Here is a 25,438-nt window from a genome sequence, read left to right as displayed (position 1 = left end):
CCCAACCCCCCCAGCCCGGTCACAGGCCCTAACCCCAAAACCAACCACCCCTCACCCTGGCCCCACGATATATATATACATCATATATATATATGTGGATATCCTGTGTGTCCTGTCGACTGAAGAACCGGATGGATTGGATGAACCGATGGATGAGACGAGGATGGATTCCCTCTTGGAGATCGCTCCTGGATAAGGTAGCCATCTTAATACATCCTGGGGATAATCCGAAAGCCGACGGAAGTGTACGAGTTCTGTGTCCTCGGGAATAGAGAATAGTTTGTCTCTCCCCTCTCTCTGTCTGTCTCTCTAAAACTTTAACACTTTCAAGATGATTGGGACACCGGGGAACGGTCCTTCTTGGTCCCTTGTTTTATCTGTTCCCTCTCTTTTACACTTGTAAAATCAATATATATTTAACATGCATCCTTGGGGGGTACACGGTAGACGATTAACGAACGAAAAGTCTCGCGCGAGTATCGCCAAAATGTCTTTTGAAAAATTGCGGTGGAGGTTCGTGGAACAAGAGATAAAATTGCGATTATGGTATCCGAGTGGCACGTCTCTGAGAAAAAATGTTTTTCATTCTTTTCGACGACACAACACACAACACATTACGAACCATTCGGTACAATCGTACTATTACCTGCGAGTGTTCTTTTCAAGATTAATGAGAAAAAAAAGGAACTTAACGAAAATCAAAATAGGAGGTAACATGGAAATTTCAATAAAAGAAAAAAAAAAATTGGGACAAAATACGATATACCGATTAAGATGGACAAGGACAGATAAGTCGATCGCGTGGATCCGATCGCGAGGAATTTCGTCTGTGCGCATGCGCGAGTATCCCTTCGGCCACGATCGCGAGTGATCGGTTAATTTGAAATAGTTTAAACGTTCGAAAATATACAGCGGTATATCGGGAGTTTTCGGTGTTGCCCGGAACGAGCCGGAGTTACGAAAAATATGTAAAAGAATTTTTGTACCCGTTCCCTGACCCCCAAAACCACCCATCCACCACCCCACCATTACAAAAATCAACAACAACATCACTACCCTCACCATCAACAACACCAATAACGAAAAGAGAGGAGTTACGAGGGATGCAAGATCGTCGATCGGCAGCTGCGTTAATACGTCATCGAATGTGGACCATCATTCCCCCCCTTTGAGCTATCAACCCTTTTATCCCAGGAAGAGATGATAACGAGTATCCTACACGTGCCAGCACTCATGTACGCACACTGATGTTCACACACATCCAATTCACAAAAATGACAAAAAAACAGACGAGCGCAATGTGTAGTACGTATATAGAAGATTGAAGGAGAGTGCTCGTCCGGAATTTGCTTCGTGCAAACCCGCGTCGAATGATGTAACATAAGTAAATATGGACTGTAAATAATGTACCAGATAAAGCTAGTAAGTTAAGAGAAGTGTGCATGCGCCGCCGTAAGCGACCTCGTCGATTTTACGATTTTATATACATCCCTCCTTCTCTTTTTCTCTTGTTCTCGTTGTCTCGCTCGCTCGTCCCTTTGGTCTCTCTCTCTCTCTCTCTCTCTCTCTCTCTCTCTCTCTCTCTCTCTCTCTCTCTCTCTCTCTCTCTCCGCAGTGAAGACAGTGAAGACTTTCACTTGGATTGACAGAGAGAGAGAGAGAGAGAGAGAGAGAGAGAGAGAGAGAGAGACAGAGACAGAGGGAGAAAAGTATAGAATCTCGTGGTAAAGTTTTTTTTTTTTTTCAAGCAGAAGACGGCATACGAGATGCCTAAGTGACTGGAGTTCAGACGTGTGCTCTTCCGATCTAGAGAGAGAGAGAGAGAGAGAGAGAGAGAGAGAGAGAGACAGAGACAGAGGGAGAAAAGTATAGTAAGATTGTCAATAGATGGCATTAGAAGATAGAATGAGAAAATAGGAGCGTGAGAGAACGAGAAAGGGAGAGGAAGAGCGTGAGAGTGAGAGAGGAGAGAGAGTGGGTGAGAAAAAAAAAGACCAGGAAGGACTGTGAAAAGTTCGCGATGTGTGACGTACCGAGAATATATTATTTGAGATACACGAAATACATTAAATACAGTCAGGCTAAATCCATACACTGTGGTACACTAAAAAATACATATATACTGACGTGCGACAAAGATCGATGAACTATTAGCGAGAGAGAAAGAGAGAGAGAGAGAGAGAGAGAGAGAGAGAGTGCGCGAGATATAAGTTTTTCACCCCGCAATCTCTTTCCACGAAAACAAAAATACCCCTGTCTGTATAAAGAGTAAGTATAACGCGGAGAGATAAAAAAAAAAGTAATGCAAAACCTATAAACGCAATGATGTCGAAAGATTCTAGATATATTATTGATTAATTAATTATTATATTATTATTGACATCGCTGCCGCCGCCTCTCACCCCCATGAACCACCCATCCACCCCCTTGAAGTTCTCGGCCCTATGTAAGACCTCTGATACGTATGGTGTCCTTGCATTGACTTCCCTACCTCCCCCCTCCCCCTACCTCCTTCACAGACATTATTATTATCATCAAGATCCTCTTTCAGGCCTAATGCACATTGAGAGAGAGAGAGAGCACTCTTTAGGCCTTTTTCTCTATCTCGGAAATTCTCCACTAGTTTCGAGTCGCTGTCGGTTTTACATCGATTTTATATCACGTGGTTGTTTCACCTTTTTTCTTTTTTAATAAATTAAAGCGTCTTCATAAACTTTCTTTTCCAATTGTTCGTCCCCGTCGTTTACCGAAAAGACGTTCGCCGTTTAGTCGCTAGTGGCGCTACCGTCGCCGTTCCGCGACGTACGGCTTCGATTCGGCTTTTATCTTCATTCTCTTGACGTCACAATCAATCGACCATGCAATTTGGCAAGGGCAGAGAGCTTGCGATAATAGCGTCAAACAATACGCCAGTCAAAATGAAAAGCACAAGTCAAACCGTAATGACAACTCGAGGGGCGCGAACTCTCATTCCGCAATCGGCCGCGGGGCGGGGAGGGGGCTCCTCGTATTATTATATTTGTGTAATATTAGTATTATTTTATCCCCGAGTTATTTGCTGGATATACAAAAGGAGCGAGAGTTCGAAACGTGATAGAGGATCATGACGGTTATCGTCAAACCCCCCAGCCCATCCCTCCGTCAGCCCCCTCCACAAGATCATCAGCCTGGGCCGTGAAACAAAAATTAAAAGAGAGAACCCAAATGAACCTAGACCAACCCCAGCCTTTCCCTCCGAACCCTCCTTACCCTCCGACCCTCACCCAACAATGATTTCTGTACATACTAGAGTATTTACATATTGTAACAAAGCGGAAAAAAAAAGATGTGGAAGTAAGTCGTGTTGACGGTAGTGTAACTATTCGATGAATTAATTAAAAAGGAATAAAAAAAAAAGGTAAATCGAGCGAAATAATTGACGAAACACTGTGAAAAGTTGTTTTTAAATATGGCGGTGGACCGCGCGAGTTCTTAGTTATTATTTTTATGTTTTCTTTTTGTGTTACACGGTACACGTAGAGATATGGTACGTTTTCTTTTTTTCTCGCATATCGACAATTCCGATTGATCCGCTTCCTGAGGCTGCATCGCTCGTGGCTCTTTATTATTATCTATTATTATTATTATTATTATTGTCACTCGCCCGAGCGTGCTGCCATCTCGATACGGATCGCCCTTACTTCTTATTTGACCTGATACATTCCACTGTTATACCTGCGGTCGACTCCAATGTTAAATTTTCATAAGCTATTGTTATTATCCGATTCCGTCATCGATCCTTGGCACAACCCCCCCCCCAACCCTTTTTTATTCCCCCCGCCCCTCACCCTTGTCAGTAATTGTAAGTTCATGCCTACACATTACAAACCCAAATAATTGTGATAATGATACGTATAGTAATTTTAACGCGGTGCGTATAGTTTTATTATTACACTGTACAAAAGGACGTGAGAGCCGCGCTGATCTGATCGCAGGCGGAAATATATCGGAATTGCCGAGTGGTGGGCTTTAACGAGAGAGAAGAATAAAACATAGTATAACGAAAGTGAAGAAAAAAAAAAGGATGTCTCAAAGAAATTATTGACCAATCAACAAAACAAAAAAGATGAAAACCAGACACGTACCTATCGCCTATACGAATCAAACTCTAATACGGCCCAATTCCTTGCCAGATCCACGAGTCCCTGGGACAGTCGAATCCTTCCTTCTTACCTGTTTCTTCGTAGAAAATTTAAGATTACAACGTTCCACGTCATGGGAATCAGTCGGATATGTATGTTCTCTTGGCTGTTATGTGTTTTCGTTGCGTCTCCGCTCGATGAGGATGATTACGGTTGTAGCTGTTTTTAAATGTATTTTTTTTTCCATTGGCAAAGAATCGCGCGGTTCCTGTGACAGAGATCGATTTAGACGGATATCGAGCTACTCGGATCCCGGTTTTATGGTTGTTGCGTATTTTTGGTTTTTGTTATTTTAATGAAACGTGACGTAGTCGAGGGCGATCGGAACGACGCGATGAGGGCTTCTTTTGGAGCGGATTCGGAATCGGGTTATAATTGTGACGCATATTCGATACCTTACTTAGGGGAGTATGAGAATTCGGATGCGTGTCCTTTATGTGGCTGTATTTCCAAGGATCACTATTAATTATTGACCTAAGCTCGCTCTTGTAAATAATATTAGTGTGATTAAATGTGCGAGAGAGAAATTAGCTGCGATTCCAAGGAAAATAAAGGGGGTAGTAAAGTCATTTGCAAAATTAAAGACGGATCAGACTACGAGAAGATGACAGAGATTTTGGCCCTCTTACGATTGAGTATCGTGAGGGTATATTATAAAAAAAAAAAAAATTCTAATCCCGACGCTCGACTTTTTTTTTTTTTTTGGAAATCGGCAGAATTTGAAGAGTTCAATTTCGCAAGGTACCACTGTGCCAAAAGAACGTGGGTCGTTCGCCAATTTTGTTTTTGCCTAATACAGGGTGACGATTCTGGTCTTTCTCTAAAGGGATGAAAGTACTTGATAACGATAAGGTTCCGTGTTCCTTTGTGGGGTGAATTTTTAATTTATCAGAAATTTGCATATTATATATATATATATATATATATACTAACTTTTATCTTTTCTCCCCCATTCCCCTACTCCGCTCTCACTCTCTCGTCTTTTAATTTATCAGAAATTTGCATATCTAAAGGGATGAAAGTACTTGATAACGATAAGGTTCCGTGTTCCTTTGTGGGGTGAATTTTTAATTTATCAGAAATTTGCATATTATATATATATATATATATATATACTAACTTTTATCTTTTCTCCCCCATTCCCCTACTCCGCTCTCACTCTCTCGTCTTTATTTTTCGTATCTCTGATTTTTTTTCTCTCAGTCTCTTTACTCTCTAATTCAATCTGTACCCTGTGATATCGTTATACGGGTTAACCGAAGCTGCCGGTTAAGGGTTACGTCATCGTGTTCGTTAAGTTTTCTTGGCACTTAGATTAGCCTGACCAATTAAACTCTTCAGTTTCTGATAGGCAGGGTCTGCATGGGCGATTTTTTTTTTTTTTTAATTAAATAATTAATTAAAGCGTGCCGATAATATTCATATGCACGAGAAGGACAGACCGACGAACGAACGTGCGACGGAAGAGGTTGTGAAGTTATGGGGAAAAAAGAAGAAAGTGAAATTGGAGTAAATAGTGAAAGTTATAAAAACAGTTGGACACGCACAGGTACACGCACCCGAGATCTCCTCCTCCCCTAACCACCCCTCTGTATATTATTATATTAAATATTAATTATTATTAACGTAAAGGATAAAGAAACAAAGAAAAAATTGGCGAGTGGTAACGTTTTGTTAGAATGGCAGAAACTAAATTACTACTGAATTTTAATTAATAAACGAGATGAAAGTATACAATAAAATATCTGTCGTATGATTTCTATTGCGCAAGCAATAATATCCCTATATACATGCATCGGAGCGATTAATTTTCACAAAACATCTATATCTACATATTTATCTTTTCAACCTGCAGATTATACCCTAAGATCAGATCCCAATAAACGCAGTATCAGAATTCGTATTGATTACCAGTAGTCTGAGTTAACACTAATTTGATAGGATGGGTGCGAAAAAATTGGAGCTACGTGGACCAATAGTCTAGTTTTTCCACTAAGATTGGATGCTGCATCCCCGAGCTCTTCTGATCTTAAAATACTGTGATATCGAATTTTTCCATATTTCTTATATCATACTAATATATCATCGCCATATTGTTTCACGCGAACGTACAGAATCCTACAATTGTTTTTTGTTCATCGCCATACAGGAAGTCCTTGGCCAGTAAAACTCCAGGCAATATTAATAATCCCGGTACCGATAACCTTGTCGGCACCATCAGGCAATCGGCAGTAACCCACACGTCGCTAAACCAGTTACTCGCATGCCTGGCTACACCAGTCATCTCTAAGTCGGTAGTGATAGAAATAAAAGAGAGAATAACTGAAAAATAATGTTATACGTATAAACGTCCGACATTATGAGCAGTACAATAACATGGGAAACTTATAGCTACCCTCGCAGCATTGTATACCTTGTATATCTCATATTCAGCCTATATATACGAGACGATACACTAGCCATATATATGTACATTTCTTCTTGAGCATAGATAAACAAAGAGCACTGAGAACAGCAACAATAAAACAGGTTCAGGTGGACAATAGGTAGGAAACTGCAAAGTCGCATCAGAATGCATGCCTATCCGAGTAGAGGTTGTTCCTCGTTAGCGAATACTTTGCATGGTCGGTTTATCCAGTTATCCTATGGCCGAAGGAAACGAAAGAGAAAAAAAAGTATTCAGGGCCACGAAGTGAAAACGCAGGAACCAGGTGCCAGCAGGAAATCGTCAGATGGTTTCCCTCGGTGGTGCGTGACACATGAGAACAATGAGTATGGTACTGAAGGAAGGGGTTGATACGAGTAATAAGGATGGGGGGGGGGGTAAAAAGTGTAAGTCGAAGAGGGGTGGTAGAAAGAGTGAGAGTGAAAAAGGCATACGTAGGTGGTACGAACATATATCTACAGGGATGATACAGGTTTAGCATGTATATATATATACAGATCCACGTAAGAAGGGATAAGAGAAAAGGGCTGGGATGAATAGGAGTAAAAGTGAATCTGCGCATGCGCACTGTATTCAGCCCTCTCTCTCTCTCTCTCTTGAACAACCCCTTCGCTCAGTAGACATGCGCAGTGCCGTCCCATTCACCCTTACAGCAAAGGCTCTCCCACTGCCTCCCTTATATATGGAGGCGCTCCGTTTCGCGTCCTCTGGATATTTTGTTCACACCTATCATTGTACATATAGGCGTCGCGACGCCTGCGTACCAAAGACCACCCTCGCTGGCGAGGTACGATGTACTTAGCTGTATATACGGTATACGTCAGAAAACCGTAAGAGGGATTTGTAAAGGACAGTTAAAATGAAAATGTATTTGTTTCTACTTACATAAAAGTATATATATATACGTGCTATGTGTCAAATTAATATATACCAAGTTGGTACACGTGCTACAGTGTCATATACCACGTGCACTTATGAATTACACTGTATCAATTGATACGCGCGTATACACGAGCCCAACCGGTAGTGACTCTTTTACACGTCACACGTCTCAATGAGATTTTAATATAATTTATCTTTCCGCTCCTTATCAATCTTATCTCCGGTCTTTATCACCTGTCCCTAATATCTTTTCTACTGCTGGTGGTATTCTCCGTTTTTCTTTTTATTTCACCCTTGGCAAACAGCCACTTCTTCCGAGGATTTTCAAAGGGCAATTTCACGGCACACGCTCTCCCGTCACTCGCTACCGTCGCGCAATATCCAGTCAGGCAGTCGGGCAAGCAGCATTCTTGGATGGCCATATTAGCGAGGCGTGAACAGATCCTGACACCAGCGCATTGATTTAATAGCCGATGCCCACACTGGGAACGTCCTACGGATATACTGTACCGAAGGATAGAGAGAGATAGAGCGATAGAGAGGAGAACAAATCGTACGAGGATAGACGTACGGACGGACGGACGTACTATGTACGTTATAGGTATACATATATATGTATATAGATATGTACATAATAAGTACGTACGTGGCACTTGCAGCACGCGTGTGCGGAGGAAACAATTGAACGTCATCCTCTTCGCCTCCTCTTTCTCCACCTCGTCTCTTTCTCTACGTCTATGTATAATCCCCGGTCTCTTTCTATATACCTATCTATCTCTCTCTTTCTCTCTCTCAGTAAAGCTTAATAAGCACTGCTACCTACATTCCATTTCCGGTGATGCTGACGTCACTCGGCAATCCGGCTACCAAGAGTGCCTCACCGTCCGTCGTTACGCTCGCTTCGACTTCGTTCGCCACTTTGGACTCGTACCGATTAAACACCAGTTCGACTTGCACTTTTATTCCGTCCGACGCTCGTATTCGTCGCGTGCGATACCTATGCTATTTATTATAATAATGCATAACGCGGACTCGGATCTGATTTTCAATTCGCCGGACCGCGAGAACCGTGAAAGCCCATTAGAAACAGGCACACGCTCCTATTCGTGCCAACTTCACGTGGACGGAAGTTTTTACCACTGGACGGAATATACTTCACGGTCATGCAAATTTCCACTGGCATACGTTACGCGATTTTGTTTTTCTTTTAGACGGATTTATTTGTTGGCTCGATACGTCGAGTCAAATGCACGGGACTTTGACCTGTTACTTTTTTTTTTTTTTTTTTTCAAAATTATTGCAGCTGGAAAAATCACGTGGTATGACAATTGTCAAATTTATTTATTTTTAAATATATATATATATATATATCGATATGTACGGTGATTCGTATATATAACATTTTTCTTACGTTTACAAGTCAGATTGCGCAATGGTATAACGAGAACCGATCGTCCAAGCGAATCAGGTAGTCCTTGAACGACTCTGGACCCACGCGGGATATTTCTATGAGTGCTTTATAGGCATGTATCCTAGACTCCATAAGCATTAACTCTGGCAAAAGACATATAAATAACGTTGTTATATGGCGTTGCCTAAGTAAACAAGCCTATATGACGTATGATACACGTGTATACGCGAACGGTCACAATTTATATATATAGGTATATGCTATAAGCACGCAGCCTCACCCAGCTCAATCTCAACGCGATTCTCATCGTACGTAATGTGTGTACATACGTGGACACGGCCACACGAGACATTCAGAAGGTTAAGAGTGTGCCAACTCGCGTAAAAGGTAGCAAACGTTCACGTCATTACCTACCTGCTGGCGCGACGTTGACTTACATCTGTTTTGTCGCTCCTCTTATTTATGGTGAATTAATGACGAGGACCAGTGCTACGTGCGATTATGCATAACCGTGCAAAAATCATACTCGCTCGTACAGAGACGGGATATAATACTTGCGAAGCATAATAAATCGTGCGGTAAAATACCGGTTATTCATATTTCGCAAATCCATGAGATATTCTTAGAATGATTTATTTGAGCTTTTGACAGAATTGTAATAATTTTGTTAAATTAGCAGAATTAATTATATTATAAATAATCGACGTTAGACGGTGTTACGTTGCGAATAGATTACTAATTGGGTATTGCAGTGGGTAAAACACGTGGAGGCATTATTGACCGATGAGAAGGTAGAAGACCTTGAATTTTGAGTTTTCTATAGCGGCCATGAGTGGGAGTGAGACAGAGTCATGCATATTTATATGGGAAAGAAAGAGACGGCGATAGGGAGAATTTATTTCGGCATCCTTCGACTCTATTCTTTTTGCCTCGAGTACGACGGATCGGACGAAGAAGGTTTGGGCTTGAAATTTTCTAAATTTTCTATGCTGTCAACAAGTGCGAGTGAGACGTACTCATGCGCATTTACGCGCGTCAGAGAGAGAGAGAGAGAGAGACAGACACAGATGAGGTGAAATAATCAAATTTTTTGTCATTCAATCTGCACCGTTGAAAATTGTTTGACGTACACTGCTATCTTTTTCTTGCTTATCACCTGCACTATCTGCAATTGTTAATTATCCCGATTTAAGTATGGTAACTGTTACGGTTTATGGGACTTTGAAATGTTTCGTGTGGATTTTTGGTAATACCCCAATGGGCTTTGATAATTGTTATTAGATAACACGGTATATCTACGTATCAGATTTGGCAGTTGTCGCGTATCGAGCCAATGAACAGTACGTACTGTAGATACGGATGGACGGACGGACGGACAGACTGGCGCACGCCTCCTTACTCACTTATGAAGTTAATTGAGGGCAAACGTCCACCGCGGTATACTGTCTAAACGAAAAACATTAGGTTCTACGGTGAAAAATACGTTTTGGGTAAAAAGTTGACACTTATCGAGACACTTGAGAGAAGTTCTTACGGTGCAGCGAAAAATACGTGTAAACGGTAGAAGGTGGATGAAGGAAGAAAACAATGAACGAAATTAATCGATTGACACGTTCTTCGTGAAATATATATGAAAAATCACGCGTTATTAGGTAATTTAGATAATACGCATCTGATTCAATAATTAGCACGGACGATAACGTTAGGGCTCTTCGTACGTAAATTTGGTCAGGTACGTATATTCGCGGGCCACCACGTGTCTTTTCGATGACAAATTGACGAATAGATGGGACTCCCGATAAATTACGGTAATGGCGTGACAAGCTACAAATATTGAATCTAATTATGGTAATGCGCTGGTAATCTATTTGCATTGCTAAATAATGAAGATACAGGTGGTACAGAAAGCATCCCATCACCCCTGATTCTCGTGCGAGTGACCCATTGAAGATTATATGCACATACACGTATACCATACAGATATGCATACACGAGTAAGAGGTGAAGGGGCTGAGACAAGTGAATAAAGAAAATATATTTAATCTCGTATTTTAGTAAAAGAAAAAGTTTAATAACCCAACGAAAGATCGTTAAAGATCAATAGATCGAATGTCAGCCTGGGGGAATCCCCCGTTTATATTGCATTGAATCAATGAAACGACAATCCTCATCCATTCACATGTGGCGCCAGTACAAAAATTCATATCGCTCGATACGATCGATCAGGTATCATATCTCTTATTATCATAGTCAGGATACATTTAACATACGAACGTACGTGGTGAACTTTACGGCATCCTTCCGTACTCGTGAAAGTTTTATACTTTTTTCGCTATAACCTTTTTGCTGTATAGATACTCGTAGTTCAACTGCAGTGCGTGTATATAGGTATATCGGAGTGCAGTAAGGAACGATGCAATTTTTGGGAGAGGAGCCACGTGTGTTTCGCGACAACGAGAGGGAAAGCAAATCTCGATGGACACACGTGCTTCTATCTATTTGTATATACGTGTATCCGTATGTATATATACAGTATAGAGAGGTACATGGGAACGGTGTCTCGTGCTGAATGCACATTCCGCATGCCGCGAGAGGGCGATAAAACGTATGCAGATTAAAACATTTTATTTGAATGATAATATAACACTTGTTGATGCAAGCGCGTTGGCCTAGGTTAGCATAATAAACATTATGTAGATCTCACGGGTTGTGCTGTGCTCTATGTTGCTGCGCTATCCTCTCAGTTATGTATCCATATGTGTATACTTGTATACATATAAATATATATATACGCGAACTCTATGCCCCATTGCTCTGCTTGTTCCCTATAGCCAACAAGGCCTTTTCGCCTTGTTATACCACGTGGTTCAACTTCTGTACATTCACTGTCATTTCCCTTGTCTGACTGTACACTGTAACTACTATTTCTTGGACTTACTTGACTTTCGGCATGAGCCACAATTAATTAATACGGCAGAGTAACGGGCGCCAATAGAGGAAATGCTTTTGTGCGGGGAAAATAAATTTTTTTGTTATCGTGCCAGAGTAAAATGCTCAAAAAAATTTTGGGATTTAAATGCTGGTTTTTTGACGTCATAGTGGTATGGTGAATTTGTTGGATCTTACTGTGCTACGTTATGCACTCAATTTTTTGAAAATTTATTAATCTTAATATGTAGAATTGATTATGCTGTTTTTGTGTGTTGACAAAATTTGTATTGGGTAAGGACGAAGTTTAGTGGAATTATGCTGTAATCGAATTTAAAAATTTTTTTTTCGTTGTTGATTATTCGGGGATGCATACTATGGCTTTTGTTGATGTTTATTTACTGTAGTATAATTGAAAAATGCGTGGAGTTTCTGTTTTATCAATGATCTCGTCCGCTCAGGATTTGGTCTTTATTGATTTGATAATACCGTGACCTTGAACTTGATCCGGAATTCCAGAGTGATCACTATCGTAGCGTTAATGGCGCTGCCAACGCTGCCGGAGCCTTTCGCTATCGTATTAACGTATGGAATGCGCTTTTGAACGGTGCCAAGTTAAGATAGCCTGAAGCTCTTGTTTCTGGTGCAGCGGGTGAGGTTCCTTTCTCGAGTGAGCGAATTTATAACTCCTGGTGCGAACCTTGCAAATTTCTTGGTTAATTGGACGGCGTTAGAGCGGAGCACGTTGAGAGGAGGAAGAGAGAGGAAAATTAGAAGAGATATATTTAGGGAGGAGAAAGAGGGGTTATATAATTGGTTTACAAAGTTCTACACCAACTTACGTACAAACGATCGTTTATTCATTTTTACATGTAAATACAAATTTTCAGGCATTCGTATACACGGTGTATCGGAGCTGTAGCTATCTGGATATACGTATTGATCATTTCCGGGATGCTGGATGACGATTCAACTTCGACCTGGTATTTAACACTGGGAGCAATGTTATTTTATTACACGACGTTTCAAAATGGTCGCTCTCGAGATAAGTAGAGAGGTTCGCTCACAGACCCGCATCGTCACTTGAGGATAAGTGACTACGATAATAGGATCTATGACACGCACGACGCACACGTAACTCGGCGACACTCGCTAAAAATAATGTTCAATTCAGACGTAACTGCACCTTCGACCCTGACCCTTCAGGGGCCACTTCGTACGCGGACCTTTACCTACAGCCGGCTCCGGATGCCATTTCCAGCCTGCGTTTCGCCGCAATCAGATGTAAATGCGATGCAAATTTCTACGCCACATTGTAGAGAACCACGGAACACAGGTACGTACCTACCAACCTACCTAACCAATCCAGGTATACCGGCACGTGTATCTATATCTGTATATACATCTTTGTATATATAAGGATATGTAGGTACCCAATGGAAAAGCAAACCGACCAGTAGCAAGGCATTAATCCGAGGTCGACTCCTAGGTGCAAGTGGGTCAGAATTTTTTGTCTTTCTGTCGAATGTATCAGATTTTCTGTTTATACCCTTAAATCAGGATTACCTGGTTGAAATTTTTTTTTTACTGGATAAATAACGACACTCGGTAGCGAGCTTCTGATTTCGTACAGTAACCGTGGTCTTTGGGTACTTCCGGAAATTTAATTCCTGGTCTGTTAAGAGTGGCAACTGTGGGTGAGGCTTTGGGGTATGGTGACAGGGAAAAAATGGAGAGCCTAAAGAATTAGCGGTTGGACGCGTGCATGTGGATGGGGCTGCATTGTTGTCCGTTCGTATTAGCCAAGGCTATAGGGAAACCCGCGAGTGTTTCATCCCCTACTGGTGTTTCCTTTTTGTTTGCACTTTGGGCCCCCGAGGGTGACGCCTCGATTAGGGGATGATCGAGCGGTTTCCTATTTTTCTAAATTTTTGGGCATCGCTGTCAAAAATCCTCTTCCATTATATTTCTCGTTTTATTTTATTCTGGTATTACCCACGTTTACGAGATGTTGGTACCACGTGTATATCGTTAATGGACAACGGACATGTGGAAGGAAACAGGATTCTACGACCTCGTGATGCATGTTGGACCTCTAGCTATTAACTGTGGTCCTATCGTACTTGGAACAACCTGTAATAAAAGTTTTATTAAACAAAAATTTACACAAAATTCCAAATGTCCAATTCACATATAAATTTTGAATTGTCTCTAAAACTTGTTCTATACGTGATTTCAAAGTCAATGACGTACACGTGGACCTAACGGGTGGCCTTATTAGCCTGGGGAAATCACCCCTAATATCGTGCCGGATGATCGAGTATTTTTTCCGAGTTTTTCGACCCGATTTCGTATGGTCCGCACCAGACGGGACTTTTGATCGGCATTGTGGAGACTCGTGACAATGTGGCATTGTGCGCTGACTATAGTCTTGCACGCTTGGTTTTGTTCACCTAGCCTAAGCGTGTAGCGTATACGAGTGTATAGGTAGGTTACCTATGACCTTACGTGTTACTGGCTCTATACGGGGATACACGAAACGATGGGGTCCAGAATAGCAGCTGTCCGCAGGGTCTGATGTCTGAAGCCTGAATTTTCCTCTCTGACGTACATCCAGTTTATGGATTCTCACCTGAGACATATAAAGATACATGAGTATATATATATATATATATATATATGCATTTTGAAAAAAAACATAAGTCCATTAAATAATTTTTTAATATCATGATTTCACTTACAGTCCCATTTGCAAAATACAAATTTTGTCATATGATTATAGTATCGAAACAAAAATTGACAAATTTTGTCACATGTGGCATTCACTTTTGACTTGTACGATGCATCATTAAGGCGCATTCAGGCGTAAGGAAAAACATCTTCAGCAAGAATTTATGCTCTGCATGGTCGGTACGTTCTCACCTGTCCACATTGGAATCCCTTAGGGTGCGCGAAGAAACTTCGCGGTATTCGGAATAACATACGTTACTACTTACATACGTTACATTACATGTACACATGTGCGCATAATTCTCTGGCTTAACGCACCGCGAATTAATTACTACGCTACATAAAACGAATCCGAGGAAGAAAGATGGATCGTAAAATTATGGATATCCCTAACCGATTACTAAATACCACATACGATCTCACTCAGTTCGTCATTAATTTCATGAGAAATTACTCAGCATATTAATGACCATTGCGTAGGCAATAATTTTTTAAAAATATATCTATAATATCACTCGCGAGTCTCAATTTTCCCAACGGCCATTTTTTTCCTCTCATTTTAAATCTACAACCAGACCACTAGCCAGCATCCATATGTACCCTGCAGGAGGTCAGGATACAAGAGGATCCGCAGCATCCAGTTACAATGTAAGACTACGTATAGTATAGAAGCACGTAGAAAATGCAAGAGATAGAGAGAGAAAGTAAAAAAAAATATACCAAACACACGGACGGTTTATAATCCAAAAAGTTAAGATCGGTTCACAATGTATCTCACAGAGCGTAATAAGGGTGAAGCTTCATAGGGATTATCTCTCTCCAGGATACCAGGTAAACACATCAGCAGTATTACGGGTCTTAAAGACCTGGACCAATAGCTAGAGAGGATCGTGTCCGGTCTAGCGTCGATAAATTCATCTCTATATATCGCACGATGTGAACGAGCCTTTAAAGACGTTGGCGCGCGCCACGGAATCCTTATTACAAATTGCAACGTACCAAGGAGACGCGAAGCCAATTCATCGGTCTCGATTACACGTGGATTGATTACTATCGCGTATCTCAGTCTTGGCCGCGTCTCGTCAATTAGGACAAATAAATGTCGACGAGCCAAGTTTTTCTTACGACGCACGACGTCCGGCCTCTCACGGCGTCGTGGCAGAGGTTTTAAAGCTACGTTTAAAAAAAAAAAACACATTGAATTTATACGAATCGATACCGACCTCGCATACTTATATATCGAAAATTGTATCGCGACACTGATGCATCATGGGTATCTGTGTGGTTATAATTTTTTTTAATGATATATTCTCTTTTTTATCCTTTTATTTCAGTTATGTTTACTTTTTCGACAGACAAATAACGCAGATTATACCATTGACTGATCGGTACGCTTTTCTATGATTAGTAGGCGAACATCGTTTAACTGTTAAATAGGACGTTTCCGTGCGTAATAGTGGCAATTATCATGTTAGTAGCTGTGTGCCTTAAGACGTCCCATTTCATACCTTTTGCCATATAATTATATCTCGTTAAGATCACGTGGTACGGTGCAGTGGGGTAGGGGAAGAGATCGGTTCAGAACCGGGTAAAAAGGGTTGCCACGGAGGTATACTTAGCGCCGTACCGATTGGGCCTCACTCAGAGCTATCATCTCTATTAAGAGCCTTCTATTTTTCTTCATCCGCATCAGGAACCGCATCGACATGAGAAACGAGAGACTCGTGAGTATCAACACGTGCGACCGTATTTATGAGTGGCCAAAAATTTTTTTTTTTTTAAATTTAAAATGTTTGTAACCACTAAGCGAATCTGTTTGGGAGTGATTTCGTGAGCTTTAAAAAAAATATAATCAGAATCGAATTTTTTTTTTAAATTTAATAACGTTTCGTCATATTACATATGAGAACCACTGGCGGATTAGCTGCACGAGGAGCAAAGGTAGGCACGAGGCCACGACTCGACAGTCAGCGAAGGTTCAAAGGGAGCGACTCTTAGCCTCTATAGACTATGGGAGCAGTGGATGGGCCCATTTTACTGAAAGGTTTAGATGGCGGTAAAGGGGTACCGTGGCAGTAGACACGTAGTAGGCATGGTTAAGGTGATATAGGAGGAGGTTAGAGAAGGTGGTGAAGGTGGACTAGCGATACCTAGACATTAGAGGGAGAGAGAAGGATGGAGCTAGACATACAGAGCAGTCTCATAGAATTCGAGAAGGAAAAGAGTAACAGTAAGATGGTGATGGGGAAGATGAGGCGAGTGGGGGTAGGACCCAGAATGAAGGTGAACTCCACAGGGGGATATAATCCTTCGACTTCGTAGTCGAGCACGGTTCCCTTTAGGATGGTTTTCTGAGAGAAACCAGCCTGCCCTGGTTATGCGTTACCTATGATCCTGGAATTTCACCATCTTCATCCGTACGACCGAAATCATTCTTGGAAGCTGCAAAATGGATGCTGGGACCAATAGGATCGTTTAGGCAGGAAGGTCCTTTGGGGAAATTCAGTTAAATTTTTCTGTGGATACTTTCCTTTTTTTTTTGTTATTCTCTCACGCCCTTGGATCGTATCCATGTAGGTTTAACCGTGGTGCAAAATTGCCCTTTGGTATTAGGGGTGAACCTAACCCTCCCCGAAGAGTATGATCTAATAATGACAGATCGATCTTGTCATCGCAATTCATAATTGCATAATACGTCTAGGAATCAGAGTCCGGGAGTGTCGTAGCTACTGGTTCCGCCTTGGATAAAAAAAGGGCACCGCCTCGTCATCCCACAGCGATATGTCATCGACGTGACCCCATGAGAGAGTCATTCCACAGAGCCTCACGTCATCATTGACACACGGACATCCGCTCGCCATTCGATTTATCGTCGTTGGCTAACATCAGAATGGGTCCAGAAGGTTACTGGAGGAAAAGATAAATATTCGTTTAATTATTACGCGATATTCTTCAATCATTCAACTATTTTTTCATTACACTGCAATGTTACCTGATAGAGTCGGTAAAAATTTCGCAGCATCCATCTGGACCGTTTGGCCAGGTGGAATTTCCAGTCCCCGAAAGGATGGTCAGGCTAGTTTTACGTGGATTCAGTGGGAAGACGAGATGATACCATGAGAAAAAAATAGAAAAAAAAATAGAAAACGTACAGGAGAGAGAGATGAGATGATCGGACAGGTTGCATACTGGAAAGAGAAGAGAAGACCAGGTAGAGATAGTTTCACGATGGCAGGCCAGCGGGTGCTCTCGATCCGACTGGACCGGTTTTGCCTGATTCCCTAGGAGTTCTAGCCTTCGGGACTTCAGGAGGTGGGATCTGTGTTCACTGGTTACTGGTTACTGTTCACCGAGTACTGGATTTCACACTGGCAAGTAGCATAAGCACGCTGCATGCCTGGGGACCAGAAGTGCGTAAACCAGGTACCTCATCATCCGGTACAGTCCAATTATGAGTTCTATGATTCTATGATACTTCGCTGTACAGTTTTAGGATTCTTTAATTATTCCCCCCCGTAGGGAGAAACTCTACGCTCTTATATACCATAGGGGACCCACACGAGGTTTCATCGAATAATTTATCTACAGAGGACCTCATATTTTTTCATACATTTTCATTATTTGTATTATTATTTCATTAGACTTTTTCTTTATTTTCTTACAAATATGCATCAGGCTCATCTTATTTTATCACTGGTCTTCTTCGTTCGATGTCTTTCGATCGAACATCCACTTTGGTCCAGACCTTTCTTTCACGTCTCCTTCAGGTATGCTCAATCGATTGACCATCGTCACCAGTGGGACTTCTCTCCGCGAAACTCTAAAGGAATCCTGTTTCGGGATCGAGTTTGTCCGACGTTGCAGCTTCTTCAAACGGTCCAGACTAGCCGTTGCCCTTCGGTTTCCCAGCAGCGTGTAAGTACGCGGGATACAGAGAAGCGTGGGGACAGATGGGAAAGAAGAGGAACGTCAAACGAGAAAGTACCTTGCTAGAAATGGGGGTTGGTTATCCTGTTAGTAGGAGGGGAAGGGATGCTGACTGGTATATCTGTACATATTATATATATATATATATATATATATATATATATATATATATATATATATATCTTATATGACATATAACGTGTGCTGTGAACTCGTCAGCGACCAACGGTCAGTGTTTTGTATAGTCAGCCTTGTCAAACTGGACACCGGAGGTCATTTCAAATACTATTGAGCATCCCGAAGGAAGAAGAGGTTGCCAGATAGGTTTGAGATGAGATTTTACTCGTGAAGGGATGCTGGGAGAAAACTTCAGCTGGATTCTATTAAATCTCGTGTGCATATATTTATTATATTCTTTAATTTCTTTTGTTAATTATTTTGCTTTTTAATCACGTTTGAATTTGCCGCTATTAATGTCCACGTGGTACACTGGCAAATCTTTTTTAAAATTTTTTTTATTTCTTCGAATGATTATATTGTCAGTAAAGGTATCGGGCAGGCTGTAAAATCTATTGATCACCAGTGTGTCTACTATCTGTCTTGGTATAGATATCGCTTGTCGGAGGAGTCGTTAAAGGTGAACGATTAAAATCATTAGTTCACGACAAGAAATGTCATCAGTACCGGACATTAAACAGTTATTAAACTAATCAAGGGTCAGGAAAAACGGTTGTTCAGATTCTCTACGTGATTCAATGATTTTTCTCAGGTATACTAAACGAAGCTATAGAATACACACGTAATATACCTGTAATCCATCTATACCGCGTTCAAGCTAATTCCTATCTCCCTTTCAAGAAAATGACGTAACTATCCGTCAAATAAAAAAAATATTTCAAATGCCCGTGCGAAAATTATAAAAGTTTTATTTATCTTGTTTTCCCATTTGAAGAACAGATATAAATTTCGCGTGATCTGCGTATAGGACCTTTAGGCAGCTAAAAAATGATGTAAGAAAAAAAGTAGTAAATGGTATCCAGTACAAAACGCTTGAGGACAATACAGGAGAGTGACTATATGGTCCATATATTATATATATACAAGTATACGGCCCGTAAAAACAGCATCACAATGCCAATGATCTGTAAGGCGTTTTTCCGTGATAATGGTTATAATCGACGAAAAATTAGCACGGATAATGGCCGACGGCTCCCGTGAGCGGTTACCATCTCGCACGTACAGATTACTCACATCAGGGTCGGTCTCTTTACATGGTTTCTTGGGCCTTATGTATACATACATAGGTGTATGGATACTATGGATATATGTATACCTAAGGCATATGAAACGTGTTCCGTACCCGTAATCCTTAGTTCACGTATGAGTATACGTATGTACAACATATATGCAGAGGAGATGCGGATTCGCTCGGTGGTTGCATAGCGCCGGAGTGAACGAAGAAGCGGAGCGTATAATGATATTAATCAGGGCGGCGTTCAGCTTCCTTAAAATTGCCGGCAGGCTCAATTTCTCACTTAAAATCTAATTAGAGCTTCTCTCTGCGGCCTCCTCAGTATCTGCGGCCCACTACGGCCCCGGCCGAGGCGGTTCGGCCGATACGTATATCTTCACGTATAGAGCCGCACAAGCCAATGGGACCCTCGCCTTACGTCTCGCGTCTACCGTAAGGCCCCGACGTCTCGCAAATTTGACCCCAGGATAAAAACGGACCTAAGCACTTTGCGAAATTACAGTTTCCTGCTCGATTACTGATTATCCTTGGATATCTTACCCGGTTGGGCCTAATGGGTTGCCTCATCTTTGACATCGGCCCAGTCGTATGGGTGGGATGGTAAACTATGCTGTATTATCGTACAAGCTTAATATGGGTTGATTTTTTGAATAATTTATTATTATTATTCCTTATGAAATTTATTGTTATCGACAGTGCGCAAGTTTTTTTCTGATATATACGATTCAACTGGTATATAAATTTCTTATGTGTTATTATGGGGATTACCAAGGGAATGGGATAGGAGTATGTGGAAATTTAAAAAAGAAATGGCGTCGATCGTTAGCGAGGTACAAATTTCACCATTTGCCGCAATAAACCTTCGAACCCTCTTGTAACTTCTTCTTATGGGAGGCATGAGTAATCGCCTTGTTAGCCCTTATGGCCTATAGCGTTCATACTCACTCCCGTGGGATGGAAGAAAAAAAGGCGAAACATTACAAGATACGCCATCGACACGGCGTAAGGCCCAGTAAGTAAAGGACCGCCAAGAGGAGAGCATAGGGACCGTGTGGGCCCTATATCGAGTTATTCCCTGATTTAAGCTTCTCATCCTCTATCCGAGCGCCATACCGTACAAAACACATATACCTCATATATACCCAGTACCATATATTAATCCACGCGAAAAAGAAGCCCATAAAGAAAAACCGTATAGCAAATTAAATAATTCCCATAATAACAAATCACTCTTAAACGTTTTTAATCATGATAAATAAAATTTTACGGAGACAAAATCTTCGTGAAAATTCATTAAAAACCAAATAAGTCCCCTTTGTCATTCACCATAATAATTTCTCATAGGGCAGTACCTGCGTGTCAACTTCAACGTTGTACGCGTGTCCAATAAATAAGCTTCGTTAAAAAGTGAAACCACCACACGGACTAGTACACCGGCTACACCATAAAGACAAGGCTATGGTTTCCCATACGTGCACGTGTATCGACGGGATTTCCGTCTAAGAGAAATTTGTCTTTCTTTCTTCTCATTTTTTTTCTCATGGCTACCCATACGTACTTGCGCATCTTCACGCACGCATAATGACTCTTCTCTTATCTCCTCAGCCTCCTCCACCCTCGACCCATCTTGTACTGATGTTCTGGTATAACGGTGCATACCGCGAGTGCGTACACGCACTCACTCCGGGAACGTAGGACGCAGTCGCGTGGCCCCATATCTTAACTGAACCATGGGGGTTCCAGGCGGACAGCCGATGGGGACTAACACTGTTTTATCGTGTAGCCAATTAATAATCCTCTCCTCCAAGAACCCAGTGGAGATCTCGCTTTAAAGATATCTTCGAACTCTGCGAGACGAAACCCGGGACCCCATCGTCTTATGGGGGAAGACACTCTTCGGCGATATTATTCAAGCGATACTTATGGGGATGATATGGGAAAGCGTTTTGGGAGCAAATTTGTGGGGTTGCGAAATTATTGATTTATCGATATATATCATTTCTCGCAAAGTTTTTGGTACCATTATTATTATTTCTTATCTTTTTCTTTTTCAGAATCCACTGGATACTATTTTCGTTCTTGGGATGTCTACTTGGATGCTGCGGATCGACCTTAACGGCGATCGAGTTAAAGGACAGTGGAAGACACTTAGTTATATACATACATGAATTAATATCGTGGTGAAGTTTTATCAGTGTTAATCGTTGTAGTGAAGTGATACGTAATCAATAAAAATACACTATTTTATGTAAATAATTTTTATTCATTATTTTTATTATTATAATTATCGTTTATCCTTGTAGATAATATCTAAGAGAAGAAAAAAATGTTGGCTAGATTGATAATTAAATGGATACGTATTTTATCATCGATACCAAACATTTATTAACTGTCAATTAAACTAATGCAGCTAACAACTACCGAGCTATAAATTACAATTGTTTTCAGTTAATTAATACCGCAGAGTGCTTACAGTGGTACGACGGTACAGAGTGCAAAGGCGTTTAGCTGGGCGCAGGTGGATCTAAAAAGAAAAGTAAAATGAATAACTATCCAATTACTGTAAAAAAATACTATCGAAGAATCTAGACGGGAAAAGGATTATTGGATCGATATAGATTTTTCAATTATTTTAATTATTGATATTAAAACTCGACGTGGAAAACGACAACGAAAGAAATAGGGAATTGATGAAATTCAAGAGTGTGACCCAAAGTGTCTCGTTTTACGAATTGGAATTTATTGGCATTTAATGGGAGATACAAATGGCGCTAGCACTACGGTATAACAGTCCAGCCATTTGACTGGCGTAAAATCGCGCGACCGTAAAGAAAGTCGAAACGATGCGAAACAGAAGGCGCTTCTTGACTCTCACCGTGAGGGGGTAGTAGTTACGTCTAAGCGTCGCGACGTCGGTGTACGGGGGATCTAGAAATGGGAAAAAAAATAGCTGGCAACTTGGCAATAAAAAGGAACGCGTTTTGAATGAATAGCAACAGGGTGAACAAAAAAAAAATTTCAGCAATATTCAGCATCTGCTATCTGTAATTAACGAAAGGGTTTTTTTTTGTGACCCTCGGTCCGACGTCTACGAAGAGTTAAACCGACGCCGACGCCCTAGCAGTCGCCACACCCGTTCGCAACGTGTTTGATTTATATACGCTCGACGTAACAGTGTTTTTTTTCTTCTTCTTCTATTTCTCTCACTCTCTTATTCTTCGTCTCTCTCTTTTAATTCCAGCGCAAGTGTCACCCTGTTTTCTTCTACTGCAGTTACTTCACCCTTTAATTTCTTTTTATGCCTAGAGTCACTGCATGGCTATAGATATAGTTTATGGACTGGTTCCTAGGATTGTTATTATTATTTCTTGAAAACTTATTCTCCTCGACCAATCCTTCCCTCCAGCCTTGACGAAGGACGCCCGCGGCACTGGCCATTCCTCATTTTACAGGGAGGCAAAAGTTCTTCAATCTTCCGCGAGGGTAAGAAAAATAAGATGAAGGGAATGGAAATGGTAACCATCTAGGAAAGAGGTAAGAGACAGTTTTACTGGGGTTTTCTCTTGGTTGCGTATAGCATGTATTTTCATCCCTATTCTCGTATCAAGGGCGACGATTTTCGAAATTGTGTCATAAGATCCATCGACCTATTCCTGATGGGGTTGTGGAGGTCGTCAGTATGGGGTGAGGGGTGTCATGGGAGCCAGGACTGGTCGACTCACACTTAACTCGGGATTTGGGACTCAGGGGGTAGTTAACCCTCGGGATGGGTTATGAAATGACTTTATGGCAGATCAGAGGCTTGCTTTAGATTGCGTAAAGGGGTACTGGGCTTGAGACCCGTTACATCTCCGAACCACCTCCCTCCCTGTACCCCTGCTCTTGTCTGGTACCCCTCACACAGGGCTGTGAGGGGGAGTCAGTGACTGTCGAGGAAACTCCGGGGTGACAACGACTGTGGTTAAGGTCGAAATCACACTGAGTGAATTACAGGGAATTCGTGAAATCACCATCAGCCATTTGCAAGGATATCCAAAAGCTGGTTTAACTATGAGATTTTAAAGTTTCTCAAAAATTTTACAAATCGATTAAAAAGAAAATTTGCTCTTAAAAGAAATTCAAACTTTCAGTCAACTGCATATTCATCCCGTTATCTCAGAAATTCGTATACCTTCGATATCTAAATTATTTAAAATTTCCATAATCATCCCCCAACAAAAATTTGAAGAAAATAGCAAAAACAATTATTTCACCATATTCACCCCCTACGTTCACGCAAGCAAACCGAAGTCCAGTGTCTCACGGAATATCTATTAGTATCAAGGGTAGATTTGAGCACCTCTGTATAATTCCACCTAACGTGGGGTGGCTAAAGCTGACGCAGTGGGGTAGGTGGTCGTGGTATGCCCAGTAGCCAATTCCCGGCTCTGGGCTCGACTCGGCGGGTCCATTCATCGCCGAGCACTACGTGACCGGTTTACCAATCCAGCTTTCTACACCACATCACATATCTATCTGTACTCTATATGTATATATATACACACATAGAATATATATATAATCAAAGTATTATATATATACATATATATATATATATATACGCATAACCCAGTATCCATATACATACGCCAAACAACCCCTAGAGTCATATCGACCAACGCGTCGGGGTCCCAACTCGACTTTCTTCATCCTTCCTCGAAGAATCGCCAAGGTTTTTCGCAAAAGATTTCCTCTATGATATCTCCTGGAACCAGGATTTATATTAGATACGTATGCGTATATATATACGTAGCACGCATATGAGATTCGACCTCACTGACGGTAGAGACCATAGAACTGATACGGAATGGTAGAAATGGTAGCAGCTAACGGTAGCTTTGGCTCGTTAGTAGACAGGAGAGAGAGAGGGTGAGTATTAACAAAAAAAAAAAGGATGAACGAGAATAAAAAATCAGGCCCCGATGACGCAGTGAGAAATCGAGTCGGTGAGGCCCTCCTGTCGATCATTCGGTTATGTCTGATGACATGTTAATATATGGATGCGTAGTACCTACGGGCTAAGTGAAACCATATACATGATTGTCCGGGGGAGGTACCAGGAATGGTACCAGGTTACGGGACACCACGCCACGAGCTTGGTCAGGACGAACAGCAGGGGCCCGTAGGCCCGTGGCGACGTCCCAGTCATTGTCGCCCTGCCTTCTTCATCTGCATACAATGCCGGAGACATCCATGCCTCTGCAGGACCCCCATATCATCGGAATATAGTTAATATGGCCGCCCATCAAAATTACCCGAAAGAGAAACAGCCTGGTGCCTTATTTTGGGCCTGGTACCAGACACGTATGGTATCTTGCTATCGGTACTTGGGCACTGATTACGTATGTGACTGAATCTTAATAAACGTAGAGTAATTTTTCGAAATTAAGTACAGACTAGTATCAACGAACAAGGCCCATTCCGGGTGAACTGTATAATTTAATTTCTTGGGGTACCAAAGGGGGGCCGTTGGAGAAACGGCGGATCATAACTGTTAGTTCTGCCTCGTTTCTAACTGAATAGTGGTAACAGTTGCGGTTTATGAAATTAAATCGGTCTCGACGACCGAAACGTGCGACACACTCTCTCCCCTTAAATTTCTTCAGAAGGGGGCGGGAGCGGACGAGGAGGAGTTACTTAAA

General features: G+C 41.5%; 1 long non-coding RNA gene across 1 annotated transcript; it reads left to right on the top strand.

Annotated features, from left to right (window-relative positions):
* Positions 1-6: 6 nt before the first annotated feature.
* Positions 7-22,013, top strand: LOC112494115. The gene is made up of 2 exons (XR_003059259.1): positions 7-197; positions 21,812-22,013. It is a non-coding gene; the product is annotated as an uncharacterized LOC112494115 (long non-coding RNA).
* The last annotated feature ends 3,425 nt before the right edge of the window (positions 22,014-25,438 follow it).

Source organism: Cephus cinctus, unplaced genomic scaffold (assembly GCF_000341935.2).
Source record: "Cephus cinctus unplaced genomic scaffold, Ccin1 Ccin1_scaffold0299, whole genome shotgun sequence".
Lineage (NCBI taxonomy): Eukaryota > Metazoa > Arthropoda > Insecta > Hymenoptera > Cephidae > Cephus > Cephus cinctus.
The sequence above is the reverse complement of the archived record's forward strand: the minus strand, read 5'-3'. Positions and strand labels throughout refer to the sequence as shown.